The sequence below is a fragment of the Balaenoptera borealis genome (assembly GCF_965194805.1).
Source record: "Balaenoptera borealis genome assembly, chromosome: 2".
Lineage (NCBI taxonomy): Eukaryota > Metazoa > Chordata > Mammalia > Artiodactyla > Balaenopteridae > Balaenoptera > Balaenoptera borealis.
In genome coordinates, this window is record NC_138867.1 from 105,283,987 (window position 1) to 105,302,317 (window position 18,331).

Consider the following 18,331-nt stretch of genomic DNA (forward strand, 5'->3'; position numbering starts at 1 on the left):
TAAAACTCTTAGAGGAAAACGTAGGAAGAACACTCTTTGACATAAATCACAGCAAGATCTTTTTTGATCCACCTCTTAGAGTAATGGAAATAAAAACAAAAATAAACAAACGGGACCTAATGAAACGTAAAAGCTTTTGCACAGCAAAGGAAACCATAAACAAGACGAGAAGACAACCCTCAGAATGGGAGAAAATATTTGCAAATGCATCGACGGACAAAGGATTTATCTCCAAAAATATAAACAGCTCATGCAGCTCAATATTAAAAAAACAAACAACCCAATCCAAAAATGGGCAGAAGATCTAAAGAGACATTTCTCCAAAGAAGACATACAGATGGCCAAGAAGCACACGAAAAGCCGCTCAACATCACTAATTATTAGAGAAATGCAAATCAGAACTACAATGAGGTGTTGCCTCACACCAGTTAGAATGGGCATCACCAGAAAATCTACAAAGAACAAATGCTGGAGAGGGTGTGGAAAAAAGGGAACCCTCTTGCGCTGTTGGTGGGAATGTAAATTGATACAGCCACTATGGAGAACAGTATGGAGGTTCCTTAAAAAACTAAAAATAGAATTACCATATGTTCCAGCAATCCCACTACTGGGCATATACCCAGAGAAAACCATAATTCAAAAAGACACATGCACCCCGATGTTCGTTGCAGCACTATTTACAATAGCCAGGTCATGGGAGCAACCTAAATGCCCATCGACAGACAAATGGATAAAGAAGATGTGGTATATATATACAATGGAATATTACTCAGTTATAAAAAGGAACGAAATTGGGTCATTTGTAGAGACATGGATGGATCTAGAGGCTGTCATACAGAGTGAAGTAAGTCAGAAAGAGAAAAACAAATATCGTATATTAAGGCATATATGTGGAACCTAGAAAAATGGTACAGATGAACTGGTTTGCAGGGCAGAAATTGAGACACAGATGTAGAGAACAAACGTATGGACACCAAGGGGGGAAAGCGGCAGGGGCGGGGGTGGTGGGATGAATTGGGAGATTGGGATTGACATGTATACACTGATGTTTATAAAATGGATGACTAATAAGAACCTGCTGTATAAAAAAATAAATAAAATTTAAAAAATATACATATTAGCCTTCATTTAATTAGCCTAATTAAATGAATTAATTATGTTCAGAAAATTGAGTTACAGAGATACCCACATATTCCATAAGGCATACTCATACAACTCTTTTATGAAATAACTGGTTTTATTACATGGAGTAAAAATGTTGTAATTGGCAGATACAAGTGCTATGATATATATCTCAGTAGCTACAGATATAATTTTTGACATTTTCTCCAATGCTTGTCCACATTTTAGGATTAGAAAATCTATCATGAGAGATCAGTAACACCATCTGGTATATAAAGTTTGCTATCAGTACCCTATTTCAACCAGAAAAAATCATCCACTATTATTGACTCACCACAATTATTTAGAAAAGGTCTTTTATCAAAAGACTGAATGCATTTTTTTTTTGCTGTAAATACTCAGCATAGTGTGTAGTAAATTCTCAATTTGTGTCAGCTTTTATTATTTTTATTCAAATTAGTAGGTCTCTCTTGACAGTAAATGATAGAAAACAAATCAAACTAGCTTAAGGAAAATAAGGCTTTTATTGGCTTTTGAAAGGTCGAGGGCACTGGCTTCAGGCACAGTTTAATTCAGGTGGTCAGTGGTGTTAGGAATCTGTCTTCTTGCATCTCTCCACTTCTCTTTTCTGTGGGTTGACATGTTTCTGAGGCAGGCTATCTCTGCTAAGATGTCTGCCAGCCTTTGCAGGTGAATATCCAGTTATCTTCAAGAACAGCAGATAGAGGGTTTCTTTAATCCTGTAGTTATGAGAAAGGCTTCAAGTTGAGTCTCACTGGTTCCACTTGGTCTGACTTGAGCCACTTAATCATCCGTAAGCAATCATGACTGACCGGAGGATCCAGAATTCCAGTTACCCAAGCCTGGGCCACATTTCTTAGCAGCATAGAACCATAAGGAAAGAAAGCATGGGAATCAGAATGGTGATTGCATGCCAGCCTGGCAAAAAGAAAGCAACAGATGTCCACTGCCTTACTTCATTCACCCACCAAACATTTCCAGAGTTTATGCTGCATACCCTGTGCTGACTTGTGTATCTGAGCAGCAGAGTGCCATGTAACTGGGAGTAGAGAAATGGGCACAGGAGAAAGGAAGAAATTCAAAAGTAAATGACCTAATCCCTCCCCTCAAAGGAGAGATGCCTCTAGGCTCTAAAGACAATAAGAAACAAGGACCCTGTGATGAACTTGTTGACCCAGGTTGTAGATAATTCAGAGCAGGAGAAAACACTGTGACTGGAGAACTGAGAGAAAACACTTAGGGGGGTGGTGTTGAATGACGGACCAAACGTGGATGGGTCAAAGGAAAGGGGGATCTTCTAGAAGGCTGGTGGAATGTTGGTAAAGGCTCATAGCTTTGGTGCATGGAGTGTGTTGGTGAGACAGGAGGGACCAGGTCTAGAAGGAGAGAGGCGTAGTGCTTGGGAGGAAAGGCAGGCTGTGGTGCATGGGAGAGGGAGGCACTTGGAGGGTGCCTGAATGCTAGGTGGAGCAGTCTAGCAGGAACTGATAAAGGCAGAGCTGTCATAGGAGGATACAAGCTCCTCTTTTGAAAGACGAATCTAGTAACAGGCTATAGGAGGTCCTGGAAAGAAAGATGATGGCAGGCATCCAGAGTTGTGTTTCTGGTACTGCAGAAATTGTGGAGTAAAGTGACAAGGTCTGAGAAGGACTTGAGGCTGTGAGGAGGACAGGAAACAATGCTGAGAGGAATTTCAAAGGGATGATCAATGGGACTTTGAGGAGCTTGTGGAAATTGGGGAGAAAGGAGACGATGACTCTAAATTATCAAGCCCAGGGCCTAGAAAATGGAAGAATCATTAAGATGTAGTGATAGGAACCATCATTTCATAGTATTATGGTGCTTTTCTCAGTGGCATTCTCACTTTCTACCATATACTGCAGCTATTTATATGCATGTCTATCTTCAGGAAAGATGTCTAACTTATCTTTGCCTCTTCAACAGGATGAAGTTTGGTGTTCTGCACATGGATGAGTCAATGCACATTTGTTAAATGAATTTTACAGAGGAGAAACTGATCTCTAGGGAGGTTAAACATTTGCTCACCAGGCAAGTCAGTGATAAAATGGCAACCAGGCTCATCTTCTTCTCAATCTCTGATACTTCATTCTTTCTAGTCCTTTAGTGCTACAGTTGTTTTTTTTAGGGGACAGATGAACCTCTCTAATACAAACTGCCTGGCAAAAAATTGAAATAGAGATCTGCGTCCTGTCCCATACAAACGTACAGTGCATTTCCAGATTACTTCATACCTAAGATTTCTCTTAAAGTCAGAGCATCAGAAACAAGTCTCCCTCTGACCTCTTAAAACCTTCAGTGTTTTTCCATTTAGTTCTATAAATTTAAAATTTTGAGACCATGGAACTCTTCTGAGGTCCAAGATCCTGTTAGATTTTGTTTTACATCCAAAGTGCAACACTGGAATAATGCTACAAGAGATTGCAAAGAAGTAAATGATTAAATTTTCTGTAGTGTTTCTCAAAACGTGGTCCCCAGACCAGCAGCATCAGCACCACTTGGGAACTTAAAGATGCATATTCCTGGCCAGCATCTCAGACCTACTGAATCAGAAACTTGGAGATGGGGCTCAGCAATCAGGGTCTTAACAAGCCCTTCAGGTAATTTTGATGCATTGAAGTTTGGGAACCACTGGTCTTTGGCAATATTCCTCAATGACCTTTGAATCTTTAAAGGACTTTAAATTTGACCTTGCATCAGAATCACCTGGAGGGCTTGTTCAGACACTGATTGCTGGGTCCATTTTTAGGAAACCTCATGAAACTCATATTCCCTGCTTAAACGCCCTTGAAACTGGGTTTTGAAAGAGCTGTAAAATTGTTGTGGAATCCATATATATGTATGTAGGACACAAAGGCTCCATTTAATAAAATGTGCCTTCCTGTGAAATACCAAAGCTGTTAGGGAAGGCCCAGAAAAATTAAGCAGAGAGGGCACACCAAGGAAGACTCACTCCTTCCCTGTAAGCACTGATTTGTGGTAAATTGCAAAATTAAGGTTGAAGCAATACTAAGAAAACCAGGGCTAAAAACTCCCATCTGAATTTCAGGTTTAGTTTAGTAAGATGCTGCAGCAGCACAAAGCAGTAATCTGTTTCTGCACACCAATCTGTGTGTAGCACAAGATCACATCAGTGAGCAAACATTGCCTCTCCTTATCAGGAGAGACTAATTGGAAGTTACAATTAACTGGGTAGTAAATGCCAGGAATTCTGAATCACAGTCACAGAATAGCCTTCATCTGGCACTCTAATGTAAGGGGGGCAGTGACGGCCACTGAGCAAAAAAAATGTGATTCTTTGCCTGGAAGAATGTAAAGGGGTGCATCTGGCAGACTTTTAAGATTTGTTGTTTTTCTTGACACACGCCTCACACTCAACTTCAGGATTGCTTAGTTGGGAGATGGAGAAAGAAAAGTTGGCAATGTACGAATGGCTGGTATACTAGATGAGGGCGAACAAAACTCTGGGTTCGGTTTCACTTCTTTCTTCTTTTAGGTATCATTAAGATTCAGGCTTGGAGTATGATTAGTACATCTGCAGGGTAACTTGAATTTTCTAGAACGATTTCATTATCCAAAGTCCTCTCCTGACCTCCAATCCTAAGCCACCTTGAAAAGGTTTACTTCTCTGCGGGAAGGCATTGACTCTTCAGGATTTCCAAGAACATTCTCACACATGACTTTTTTTTACATCATTAGAATGCTATTTCTTTGTGTATTCATTTATTCATTCATTTGCTCACTCATGTATTCAGTAAACATTTACGAAGCATGCATTCCATTTCTGGCATCTTTCTGGGCCAGTGAGGAATGGTTTCTGCCTCCAGGGCCATCTCATCCTCACGTGGTGGTGAGTGTTGATATCTCTGTCCTTTTATTTAGATTCTTTTTATTTCCAATCACTACTTTCCCTATTGTGTATTCTTGGTCAAAAGTGACAATATTTTTAAAAAAATTGGTACAACAAATGCCTGAAGAGATGAAATTTTGCCTTCTAAAGTTGGAGAGAGTCTCGAGCTCTAGCTGGCAGCCAAGCGTACGAGCTCTGCGATCAGCGGCCGCCATCGACGTTGCTTTGCTTCCTCTGGGCTCACCTGCGCCGCTCACTCGCCACACACTCCGCCGTCATAAGCCGCCATCATGGTAAAGCTTGCAAAGGCCGGTAAAAATCAAGGTCACCCCAAGAAAATGGCTCCTTCCCCAAAGGAGGTAGAAGAAGATAGTGAAGATGAGGAAATGTCAGAAGATGAAGAGGATGATAGCAGTGGAGAAGAGGTTGTTATCCCTCAGAAAAAAGGCAAAAAGGCTACCACAACACCAGCAAAGAAGATGATAGTTTCCCCAACACAAAAGGTTGCAGTTGGCACACCAGCAAAGAAAGCAGTTGTCACCCCTGGCAAAAAGGCAGCCGCTACACCAGCAAAGAAGACAGTTACACCTGCCGAAGCAGTAGCAACACCTGGCAAAAAGGGAGCCACACCAGGCAAAGCATTGGTAGCAAACCCTGGTAAGAAGGGAGCAGCGGCTCCAGCCAAGGGAGCAAAGAACGGCAAGAATGCCAAGAAGGAAGACAGTGATGAGGAAGATGAAGACGACAGTGAAGAGGAGGATGAGGATGATGAAGAGGAGGATGAGGATGAATTCGAGCCAGCGGTGATGAAAGCAGCTGCTGCTCCTGTCTCAGATGATGAGGATGGCGAGGATGAAGATGAGGATGACGAGGATGAAGATGAGGATGACGAGGATGAAGATGAGGATGGAGACGATGATGAGGATGACGAAGATGACTCTGAAGAAGAAGCTATGGAGACTGCACCAGCCAAAGGAAAGAAAGCTCCAGCAAAAGCTGCTCCTATGAAGGCAAAGAGTACTGCTGAAGATGAAGATGAAGAGGATGACAATGAGGATGAGGAGGATGATAATGAGGATGAGGAGGAAGTCGAGGAGGAGGAGGAAGAGGAGGAGGAAGAGGAGGAGGAAGAGGAGGAAGAACTTGTCAAAGAAGCACCTGGAAAACGAAAGAAGGAAATGGCCAAACAAGAAGCAGCTCCTGAAGCCAAGAAACAGAAAGTGGAAGACACAGAACCAACTACATCTTTCAATCTCTTTGTTGGAAACCTGAACTTCATTAAATCTGCTCCTGAATTGAAAACGGGTATCAGTGACCTTTTTGCTAAAAATGATCTTGCAGTTGTTGATGTCAGAATTGGTGTGTCTAGGAAGTTTGGCTATGTGGATTTTGAATCTGCTGAAGACCTGGGAAAAGCCTTGGAGCTCACTGGTTTAAAAGTCTTTGGCAATGAAATTAAACTAGAAAAACCAAAGGGAAAAGACAGTAAGAAAGATCGAGATGCGAGAACACTTTTGGCTAAAAATCTGCCTTATAAAGTGACTCAGGAAGAATTAAAAGAAGTGTTTGAAGATGCTGTGGAGACCAGATTAGTCAGCAAGAATGGAAAGAGTAAAGGGATTGCTTATATTGAATTTAAGACAGAAGCTGATGCAGAGAAAACCTTGGAAGAAAAGCAGGGAACAGAGATAGATGGGCGATCCATTTCCCTGTACTATACCGGAGAGAAAGGTCAAAGTCAAGACTATAGAAGTGGAAAGAATAGCACTTGGAGTGGTGAATCAAAAATCCTTGTTTTAAGCAACCTCTCCTATAGTGCAACGGAAGAAACTCTTCAGGAAGTATTTGAGAAGGCAACGTTTATCAAAGTGCCCCAGAACCAAAATGGCAAATCTAAAGGGTATGAATTTATAGAATTTGCTTCATTTGAAGATGTTAAGAAGCTTTAAATTCATGTAATAAAAGGGAAATTGAGGACAGAGCCATCAGGCTGGAGTTGCAAGGACCCAGGGGATCACCTAATTCAAGAAGCCAGCCATCCAAAACTGTGTTTGTCAAAGGTCTGTCTGAGGATACTACAGAAGAGACATTAAAGGAGTCGTTTGACGGCTCTATTCGTGCAAGGATAGTCACTGACCAGGAGACTGGATCCTCCAAGGGGTTTGGTTTTGTAGACTTCAACAGCGAGGAAGATGCCAAAGCTGCCAAGGAGGCCATGGAAGATGGTGAAAGTGATGGAAACAAAGTTACTTTGGACTGGGCCAAGCCTAAGGGTGAAGGTGGCTTCGGTGGCCGAGGTGGATTTGGTGGCAGAGGCCGGGGAGGCTTTGCAGGGCGAGGAGGCTTCCGAGGAGGCAGAGGAGGAGGAGGAGACCACAAGCCACAAGGAAAGAAGACTAAGTTTGAATAGTTTCTTCTATACCTGTCTTTCCCTCTTCCATTTGAAAGAAAGGACTCTGAGGTTTTTACTCTATTACCTGCTCAATGACGGAGCCTTCTGAGGACGTTCCAAGACAGTATACAGCCCTGTGGTCTACTTGGAAATCCGTATAGATAACATTTCAAGGGAGATAACCCTGATGGTGTTGACTGGATATTCGTATAAACTTTTTAAAGAGACGAGTGATAGAGCTAACCCTTATCTGTAAGTTTTGAATTTATGTTGTTTCCTCCCATGTAGAAAACCATTTTTTTCCTACGGAGTTTTTTGTTTTTGTTTTTTTGTTTTTGTTTATTTGCGTTGGGGGGTTGTAAAGGAAAGCAGAATGTTTTATCATGATTTTTGGGACAAATTAAAAGTCCTAAACTCTGGTGCCAGACTTCTTAAAAATAAAATAAAATAAAATAAAGTTGGAGAGAACAATTTGAAACTTGCTATTGATTTTTTGTTTCTAAAGATGGAAACATTAATTTCCATTAATAATAGGTTTTCTGCTGTTTTAGCAAAAATACCACCACCTGATTTTTTACTCATTGATTTTAAAAATATATATTGAATGACTATTATACGTCAAGCATTGTTCTGGATTTTTGGGATCCATTAGTGAATAAGTCAGGCAAGATCCCTGTTCCAGTGGAGATCACATTCTCAATGGGGGAGAGAGAGACAATGCTATAATAAATAAGTAAATTATGTGGTATGTTAGAAGATGTTATTTGCCAAGGAAGAAGGATATTTATATGGGGTATGGGATGGGGAGCTATAGGGCATGTTGTAGACATGAATAAATAGCATATATTCCCCCACTGTTCTTGAACAAAACCTTTGAAATCACCATCACTCTGAAAGCAGAGATGAACCTTGAAATGTCATTTTTAGTATTGCAAAGTGGGTGTATCTTCAGCTTTAGAGACCATTTTCTTTTAAACTATGTATTTAAACTGGACTCACCCTAAAAATGATTGGTTATTTCTGGGAGATGTGTGTGAATCCTTGGCACTCAAGCAGGGAATATGAGTTCTACCTCATCCAAAGGAGAGACTGGGGGAAGGGTCCTGGATTGGCTTGGTAGAGCCCTGCTTGGACAGGATATCACATCTGGTGTGATTCAGCATAGGAGATCCCAGAGCCTGAGAATGTGGAACTGTAGAAGCCCTCTTGATGCAAATAGAGATTTGAGTTTCCTCTGAAAAGATTGTAAATGTTCACGTTGGTCAGGAAATGGGAAGGCCTCTTAAGGGGAGGTAGAAAGGCCACTTTTCTTTCAGGGGAGCATGTACTTAGGGGACTGCATTCTGAAGTTAAGGGACACATTGTTTTATATGGATGTCTGGGCACAAATCTAAGTAACAGTAGAATTCTTCTTTAACATGATAATCTATTTCTAATCAAGAGCCAACGTAATACTGAAACTCTTGTGGCTTCTCTTTCAGGTGGAGTACCACCAGGCTGGTGATGATCACTATTCATTGTTATAGTCTGAAAGTTCTGACCTACACAATAAGACATGAAATAAAAATAAATGGTGTAACTACCACAGAAGAGGACTGTTACCTAGAAATGTCAAAATAATTAGCTGAAAGAACTTCATAATTTGTAAGACTCGGCAAAGTGCCTGAATACAAGGTGAATATCCAAATATCTAGAGAGCTCCATTACACAGATATTGTGTAGTTAGAAAATATAGTAATGAAAAAGAAGTTCCATTTATAATAAAAATTAAAAATCATAAATCTTCCCAGAATCACCTTTCTAAGAAATATGAGAAACTTTTATTGAAAAAGGGACAAAACTACTCTAAGAAATATAAAAGAATCAGATGGGGAGCTAAACGTTAGTTCAGGATTGGAGTGAGCAGTGCTGCTAAATGATGTAAATATTTCAGCTCAACTTACATTAATGCATAGGCTTAATGCAATTACATTTGGAAGACTGCAGTATAAGACATATTCCTTCTGTGGTGCCCAGAACAGTGCAGGGTACAGAGTAAGAGCTGAATTCAGTGCAAATGAATTACGTTTCTAGGAGGAAGGAAATAAATGAGGAAGTAGATGCATCTTGTATATTTCTACAGTTGTGCCTCTGCTCCCATTTTCCCTCAACCTGGAATGCCATCCCTCAGCCACCTTAGCCATCTCAAACTTAGAGTCCACTAAAGGTCCAACACATCATTTCTGAACTACAAATTCCAGAGCACTTTGGAATTTTTTGGTTCAGTAGTACTGAGCTAAATGATACTGTGGGTATCATTCACCTAATATCTCTCAAAGCTGGTTATCCTGTCTTATAGTACTTATCATATTATTAGTAAAAGCAAAATGTAATGTATAAGAAGGATTAAAACATGTGCAAGGAAGATATAACCAACTACAGGATAGTGCTTAAGAACAAGGAGGGAGAAGAAAGATTTGAAGTAACTGTGGGAAATGTTACTGTCTCTAAGTCAGGCTGTCTGTACATGGATGGATGTAAATACTCAGTGTACAGTTGTTGGTTATTAAACTATAATTGGCAAGATTGGTACTATGTATTTTCATTTTTAGGTGGATAATCACAAGCTTTTAATGTGAAAAACTTCCTTAAAATGTGGCCAAAGCAAAATAGATCCAATCATCCAATAGTTTAAATAATCTATTGGAAATAAAGTCTGGAACAAAATGTGTGTTAAGAAGAGCTCCTAGCCAACAGATTAATCCCTTTCAAATGTCGATTAATATTGAGGGGACAAAGAATAAACATCATTCAAAATTTTCTGGAAAATCAAACTTTGACACAGAAAGTATATTATAGGGGTCAAATAATTTTATTTTTAGGAGACTATGATTCTCTATTTTTCTCTTCATTTTTGTTGCTCAAGATGAAAAAATTGTAGGCAGTATGACACTCAAGCTTCATGTTTTTAGAATGACGACATGAGCATCCACCACGGAAGATAATAGAAAGCTTCAGTTTATTCAGAGGCCAATGGTAATGATCGAGGAAGGAGTAAAGCCACTAAAGAGAAAGGGACTATTTATTACTACAAAATGGAATCCCCAAGTTCATGTATCTTCCCTTCAAAGCATCAGGAGCTGACATTTACTGAGCACTTTTTGTGCACCAGAAAGTGGCAGCACAGGGTTAGGGTCCTTCCTCATATTATCACACATATATTTCATAACCCCTCTGTGAGGTATTCCAATCCGCATTTTATAGAAAAGGACACTGGGACTTAAAGAAGTGGAGTATATATCTTCTTAACTTAGAGACACCCACCAGACTTCAGAAATGTGTTTATAAGGTTTTTTTGTTTTGTTTTGTCTTTTTTGCTTGTTTTTGCTGAAAGCAAGTACATCTTGAACCATGTAGATTTATTACCTGTTTCATAGTGAACATAAGAGTTTTCAGAGTGGTAGCTTTCTTTGATCCAATAAGAATTCCATGCCAATCCCACACTAGTTGCATTCCATAAAATGATAGCAGCAAGTCAGAAGGAGAGGCGGCTGTAATATTCAATTGTCTGTAACCAATGTGTTAGAAGTCATTGTCTTTCATCCAGACGGTACAGTTGCATTTTTAGAATGACATCTATTACCACATTAGAGGCAACCCATAACAGTCCCTTATAGAATGTCTGTTTCAATTGTGGTTATTTAATGTCATTATACCAAATTTCAAAGTGTTCTTATGGTAAACAGACATAGTGAAATACTAGATGAATAAGAGCTCATTTTCAAGTTCTAAGAAGTCAACGCTTCATTTTCTATCTCTTTTCTTTAATTTATTTTTTATTTTTAAAAGTTTCCAATGCCCTGGTCTTATAAATTGCAGAGTTTCTTCTCTAAAGGAAAGGCTTTCTTAAATTCTATTATTTATGTAGGGAAAAGTCAATCAGTTCCAGAACAAATTCTCCAAGTTTTTGACATAGCTCTGAAATGGCTAAGTTGTCATGTATATATATTTTTAATCAACTTATTGTAAAGAGGAAAAAAAAGATATGACTTTCACACACATGTAAAGGCATGCTTATATTCCTCAGGTTAAAACCCCGTGTTAAGTTCCAGCTCAGGGCAAATTTAAACAGCTGAGTTATAAACCCAGAATAAAGAGGTCAGACTGGGGATGCTGACAGCCTCTTAACTACAGTCATACCAGCAGGCATAACTTTCAAAATGCAGCAACTACAGGAGATAGGGACATGTATCTTGGACCGAGTCCTAAGCGGTTAGAAGGAGCTGGGGATTATTTTATTCCAAACTGTGGTTACATTTGTGGTTTCCAACTATTTGTTAGCTCCTTTTCTATAGGCATAGGACACAGTTATAATGATATGCCAACAAAATAAAAAGTAATTAACAATATCTTTCATTGTTCTAATTTAACAATATTAAAACAACACAGTATTCCTTTGGAAGAAAGTGGTAGAAGGCAAATGCTCTTAAACAGAAACTAAGTACCAATATGCTGGTATATTATTATCTACACAACTTGGCTAGATTACTTTCTGTATCCTGCCACTGGGAAGCCATGTACACAATGAGATAAAGAAATCGAGAAAGATGTCTGATGCTCCGGAACTGCTTTGACAGTTTTAAGAGCTGAAGGCAGAAGAAGCTCAAGTATATGAAGCCTTTTACACAGCAGGCATTCAACATTTGTTGCTCGGAATTCAAAGAAGGTGAACAAATCAAAATACTGAGGTACTTCCTTGGAAGAGACATTCAGAAAAAGACAAAACTAATTTTAAATAATGGCAAATACTGAATCCAGTTTTGGTGTCAAAAACATGTCACTAACTTCAGCAAAAGAAAATAAAAAGGATGGACAAAGTAAGTGTGACAAGATCTTGAATAATTGTTGGATCTGGATGCTAGAAACATCTGGGTTTATTGTACTATAATTTCTATTTTTGTGTGTTTTGAAAGTTTTAATGATAAAAGTTTATTTTAAAAAGTTATCACTGCAAGAATGCTTGTTTGAAGGTCTCTTCACTTCATATGTGTTTGGGCACTTGTATTTATGCCTAGTTCAAGAAGAGCTACAACTACCTTCAATGAAATGCCCCCATTTTTTTTTTTTTTTTTTTAATTCACTTGAGTTTTACTACATTGCATTCTACTTGCAGTGAGTGCTTTTGGGATCCCTTCTACAACTTGCAATACTTGGAGAGCACTGGGGTTTGCCCAATTTTGGTGATGGTCTGTGCAAGGAAAACTGTGTAGTACAATTCCCATTGACCAACTGGTCCCTTCTTGGAGTGGCAGAGCCACTTGTTGCTGTCAACGCACTTTGAAAGGAGGTTATACCACAAACATTGAGTTACCTTGGATGTGAGCTAAGCAGAACAGTTAACACAACAGACAGATCTGAAGGAACCTGGGAGAGACGGAGACTTGGAGATGTCTTTGTAAACTAGGAAAAGCTACTGAGACTCCTATTTCACTTGGTACAACCTCTGTTTTTAATCTTCTTAACTCAGAATGAATTATCTTAAAAGTCTGTAGTCATTTTACACTTTTTCCATTTTACACTGGTTGTCCAGCTCATATAAAATCAAATTTAAAGCCGGAGCAAGTTTCTTTACTCCTCTCCTGGACCATTGAGTAGGCAGCTGACCAAATACCAAGAATAATTTTTTTCAGTTGTTTGACAGCTGCTTTGCACCTGATGGAGGGATGCCTGCCCCTTCTGTATGTTGGCTTCTCTCCTTTCTGTCCGTAACGGACACAGCATCTTTATGTCCTGTCTTACTGAGCCTCTCATATAGCTGCCTGTTTCACTGGTCCTACCGGCCCACTATGTTCCTGCTAAATTCTTCCTATTGACAGATTTCCCGGAATAAGAAGGCACCTCACCATCTTCATTCTGTGTACCTGAAGCCACGATCCTGTCTTCTAGATTGGAATTGCCCTTTGTACCCCCTTCACAACCCTGCCTGAAATCTCAGTAGATTTTGCCATACTCCTTATTACCTTCCCTCCCTGGGTTTGGTCCTCTTTCATTCCCAGCCAGCCCTCTGTGAGGTACTTTAACCTCCTGCCAGGGAATAAACTCTGATAGAGCCCATCTAGCTATATAGTATCCTATATAGAACAAACCAGTTTTTTAAAAATGGGATAGTCATGGTGTCTGACAGTGGCATATAAATATGTGTGTGTTAATTCCCATCTGCACCTGAAAAGTAGTCATATATTCTCTTCAGAAATTCCCAGGACAGGAGTGGTCAGCTGGCATTTAATCAGAAGGTCCACTTTATACAGGTGGTTACTGTAAGTGCTTCAGCTCTCTTGAGAACTGATGTATGGCAGAGATTTTGAAAAGATGCATAATGAAAATTAGGAATTGGCTATCTATGGTGAAGTTAGGATTGTTAATTAGCAAAATAGATATCAGCAGTAGGCTCTCTTTGGTGATTTTAGTGGAATTTAAGATTTTGTAGAAGAACCTTCACATCCCTCCCTCTTTTCCCCACCCCAGGCATGAACAGAAATTAAAAACTCAATTGGTCACACATAGGCTTGATCTTCAATTAATCCTGTCCCAGTACTGATTTAGAGGATTTTTGATATATGAAATCTAATATATCAGCATCAGCATCCTGTAACTGTAAAATTATCACATTTGCTAAACATGAAGCTTTCATGAAGTTTTTTTTGTTTGTTTTGTTTTGTTTTTTTTTGACTACCAAAAAGAACATAAAGAGTGGACTTTATTAAAGTTGCTTAACTTCTTTTGTGCCTACTTGCTAATAAATCTAAGTGTAGCAGAATTCAGTCAGAGACTTAGAGACTTACTTTCATTATAACAGAGGGGATGAGAGAGGTGGGGTAAACTTTTCTTATCCCCTGTACAGCTACTGATATCTATCAAACTGGCTTATGCCACTTTATAACAGGGTGAAACATACTTATTTAATATATTTCCATAATTGTATGTCTACTTACCTACCTATCTACTAAACCAAGTTTCTTGATTTCCAAAACCCTGCTTGCTCAGGAGTTGGCAAACCAAATCTAGCCCACTGACTGTTTTGTGAATAAAGTTTTATTGGAACACAGCCATGCTCATTCACTAACATTATCTATGGCTGCTTTCATGCTATAATGGCAGAGTCGAGTAGTTGAGCAGTAGAAACTGCATGGCCTGCAAAGCCAGAAATATATATAGTATCTGGCCCTTGACATGATTATGTATGAATATTTACATACCAATATTTAACTTTCTTGCTATTGATAACTTTATCTCAAAAGATCAGCAGTTCTCAACACAGGAGAAAGCAATAAAGGAAGATGCCATGGTCAGGTGTTAAAGGCTTGCCTGAAACACAGAGATAGGACCTCTAAGTAGATGTATTTATACACAAACATACACATCAGAGTGAAGCAAGTATAAGGTCTGATTTTCCTCTGGACTGACTCCCTCATTCTTTTGACTTCATTGTGAGTAGATTTTTAAGTCAGGTCTCTAAAGCCACTCATGGGTCTTTCTTTGTGAAGATCCAGGAGGAGTTAAGACATTTGCTTGTCAATAATAAAGAAGGGAAAAGGCCATCCATCCTCTTGAAATTGGGAATTGAAGCTGAAGGCTGAGTTGCTTTGACTGCCTGCAGGAGGCCACCAACTGTTGCTCATGGAGTGTACCTATGGAAGGCTCTCCCCCACGAACTTGTCGTATACAGACCATTCCCCCACCTGCAAATTGCTCAGACATGCTGAGTAATACTTTTAATATATCTGTTGCATTCTCCGGGATTTACTTCTTTTTTGACCTGAGTGACAACTGACCTGACAATACCTCTTTACCTTTGTAATTCAAATTAAGCATCCAAGTAAACTAAACCCATGCATCTACCTCCTGCCTCCAATTAAGTCCTCATGGCTGCAGAAGATGTCTATAGCTAAAATTACCATGTGACACTGAGGAGTAAAGAAGGATCCAGAATGAATATGACCTTTGTATTGGAGAAGTAAATTTAATTCTTGATCTGCCACTGATTCAGAGAGTAAGGGTCAACATCACCCCTTGGCAGAGCATAGGTGCCTTCAGGGTTGACTTCATATTATTATTCCTCTATTTCTATGCTTTGGCCTCAGAGAGGAAGAAATCCTGCAACTGTGCTCCTCCCATAATACTGTCACAGACACACACATGTACACACACACACACACACACACACACACTTCCTATAAATATAAACACAAGTATGAATGGGACATTTAAATTTATTCATTCATTCCATGCCAGGCAAGGTGCTAAACATACATGTTTATAGCAATGATAGCTTATAGTCTAAAAGACTCAGCTCTCAGGAAAATGAAGGGTAAGATTTTGAGCTCACCTTGATTTTTTTCTTCTCTTAAAGTAATAAACTTAGGAGAAGGAAAAAACCAACGCTGTGTCCATATTTCTATTAGAGTTTCAGAATGTTAAGTATTTCCTGGGTTTTAAAACTCTTAAATATTGAATTAAAAATGATTGTGGTTAGGTTTTTCTTTCACTATTAACATTCTTTTGATTTATTTTTACACGTGTTCGTTTCATTAAGTGAACATTCACAACTTTATTTTAGGAGCTCCTCAAGAGCCCCACTGCTATATTCTAGAAATCATTATACAACAATATCTAATAATTTGTTTCAGAAAAACAGACTGGCAACAATATGGACATTTATTTATGCATCAATTTGTAAATAAGTGTTGAATGGTTACTGTGTGCCAAGCTCTGTGCTGGGGCAGATATAAAGGAGGGTTCAACATGAGCGGAAGGCTATCATTAACTAACCATGACTAGAATGAGTCTATTAGACGGAAACCAAGAAGAACAAGGAAATCCCGTTCATAGTAATGGGGACTGGCTGATAGAACTTAAGACTGAATTCCTGAGGCAGGGAGTAATCAATATACAATAATGTGAAGTGGAATGTGCATCAAATAAGAAAGGGTGTGACATGTCTGAAGTGAACAATTCAGTGCACGACTTGTTTGAATTCTGCAGGTGATAGGTGGAAGGTATACCAGTTGATTTCCACCAACCATGATAGACCATGAAATAGGAAAAAAATTTAAGCTGGCAATGTTAAACAGATCCCCTGTGCCTCACGTTCGGTTGGGCAGGCAGTTACTTTATTTTTAGAATTAAAAATGAACTTTGGGCATTTGTGTAGCGTCACTTAGGTTATTCATTACTAAAGAAAACCGTAAAATTCTGTGAAAAGAGAATTTTCAGAAGAAGATAAAATTATGACTGTCCTACAGACATAAAATGAACATGTGTTAAAGATTATTCCTATTTATTAATTAATAAGGGAACCAGGCAGATGTTACAACTGACTCAAAAGAGAAACTTAAGAATAGATACATTTATAAATCAGGAATAATGCAATATATATGCAAATGGAAAGCAAAACTTTTTGGCGGTATGGAGAAGGAAGTCAGTTTTTTTCTACGGGACAGAATTTGCATGTCTATATAGATAAGAATTATTTTTCTTTGCTGTAAGTTATTCGCAATTTACAATTAGTTGTAAAATTGCTTCAGTGGAACCAAAATCAGATAACGCTGAGGGTCTAAACAATGCATAGTTTTTCACTGAAGCACAAATTCCTTCCTACAGTTCTAAACATGGAACCAAATACTTTTTTTCCCCCAATGGGTAAGGATCATTCAAAGCAAAGTTAATAGTCCATTCATGGAGTGAAAAAATTTCCACAAATTTAAAAGTGTGTTTTAAATGATTATCTAATGCAGAGCATGGAACATAAATGCTCAGAAATATTTGTTGAATATTCATTGCTATAGGAATACTGTCATTATGTAAAATGTTCAGTTAAAAACAGTAGATACAATGGAATCCTATATAGCAATAAAAAATATGTATTGCTTAATAAAGCAATAAGAAAATAAAAACAGTAGCTATAACAGTAGAATCCTGTAGAGCAATAAAAATAAATAAATCAACCTTACACAAAAACATGGCTAATCTCACAAAATAACTGAGCAAAAAGAGTCAGGTACACGAAGAGTACATATTGTATGATTCTAATTATATCGAACAAAGACACACACAAGTAATTCAGGATCATATAAGTTACTTTGTGGATTAGCCTTGGAGGGGAGGTAACTGGGAGTGGGCATGAGGGGGGCTTCTGGAATACTGGATATTTCTTGAAATGGGTGATGGCTACTTGGGTATTTTTACTTTGAATTGTGCACCTTTTTGTACATATATTAATACTTAAATTAAAATTACCTCTGAGGGGCTTCCCTGGTGGCGCAGTGGTTGAGAATCTGCCTGCCAATGCAGGGGACACGGGTTCGAGCCCTGGTCTGGGAAGATCCCACATGCCGCGGAGCGACTAGGCCCGTGAGCCACAATTGCTGAGCCTGCGCGTCTGGAGCCTGTGCTCCGCAACAAGAGAGGCCACGATAGTGAGAGGTCCGTGCACTGCGATGAACAGTGGCCCCCACTTGCCACAACTGGAGAAAGCCCTCGCACAGAAACGAAGACCCAACACAGCCATAAATAATAAATAAATAAATAAAATTACCTCTGAAAAGAGCATCTAGGTAAATTTGTTTACATTAAAGATATATGTGTATCAATATGAGTTTAAAAGCAATGTGTTAATAATAATCATCTCTGGACAGTGGGATTATGGGTAATTTTTACTTTTGTCTTTGTGCCTTAATTTAGGCAGCTTTATTTTTCTACACAGTAAATCTGTATTTTTTTGTCTTAAGAAAAACACAATAAAGTTTTCCTTTAAAAGTAGACTATCAGGGGGCTTCCCTGGTGGCGCAGTGGTTGAGAATCTGCCTGCTAATGCAGGGCACACGGGTTCGAGCCCTGGTCTGGGAAGATCCCACATGCCGCGGAGCAACTGGGCCCGTGAACCACAACTG

General features: G+C 39.0%; 1 pseudogene across 1 annotated transcript; it reads left to right on the plus strand.

Annotated features, from left to right (window-relative positions):
• Nucleotides 1-663: 663 nt before the first annotated feature.
• Nucleotides 664-12,347, plus strand: LOC309623454 (nucleolin pseudogene; annotated as a pseudogene). The gene has a single exon. The product of its transcript is annotated as a nucleolin pseudogene (transcript).
• Nucleotides 12,348-18,331: the final 5,984 nt, after the last annotated feature.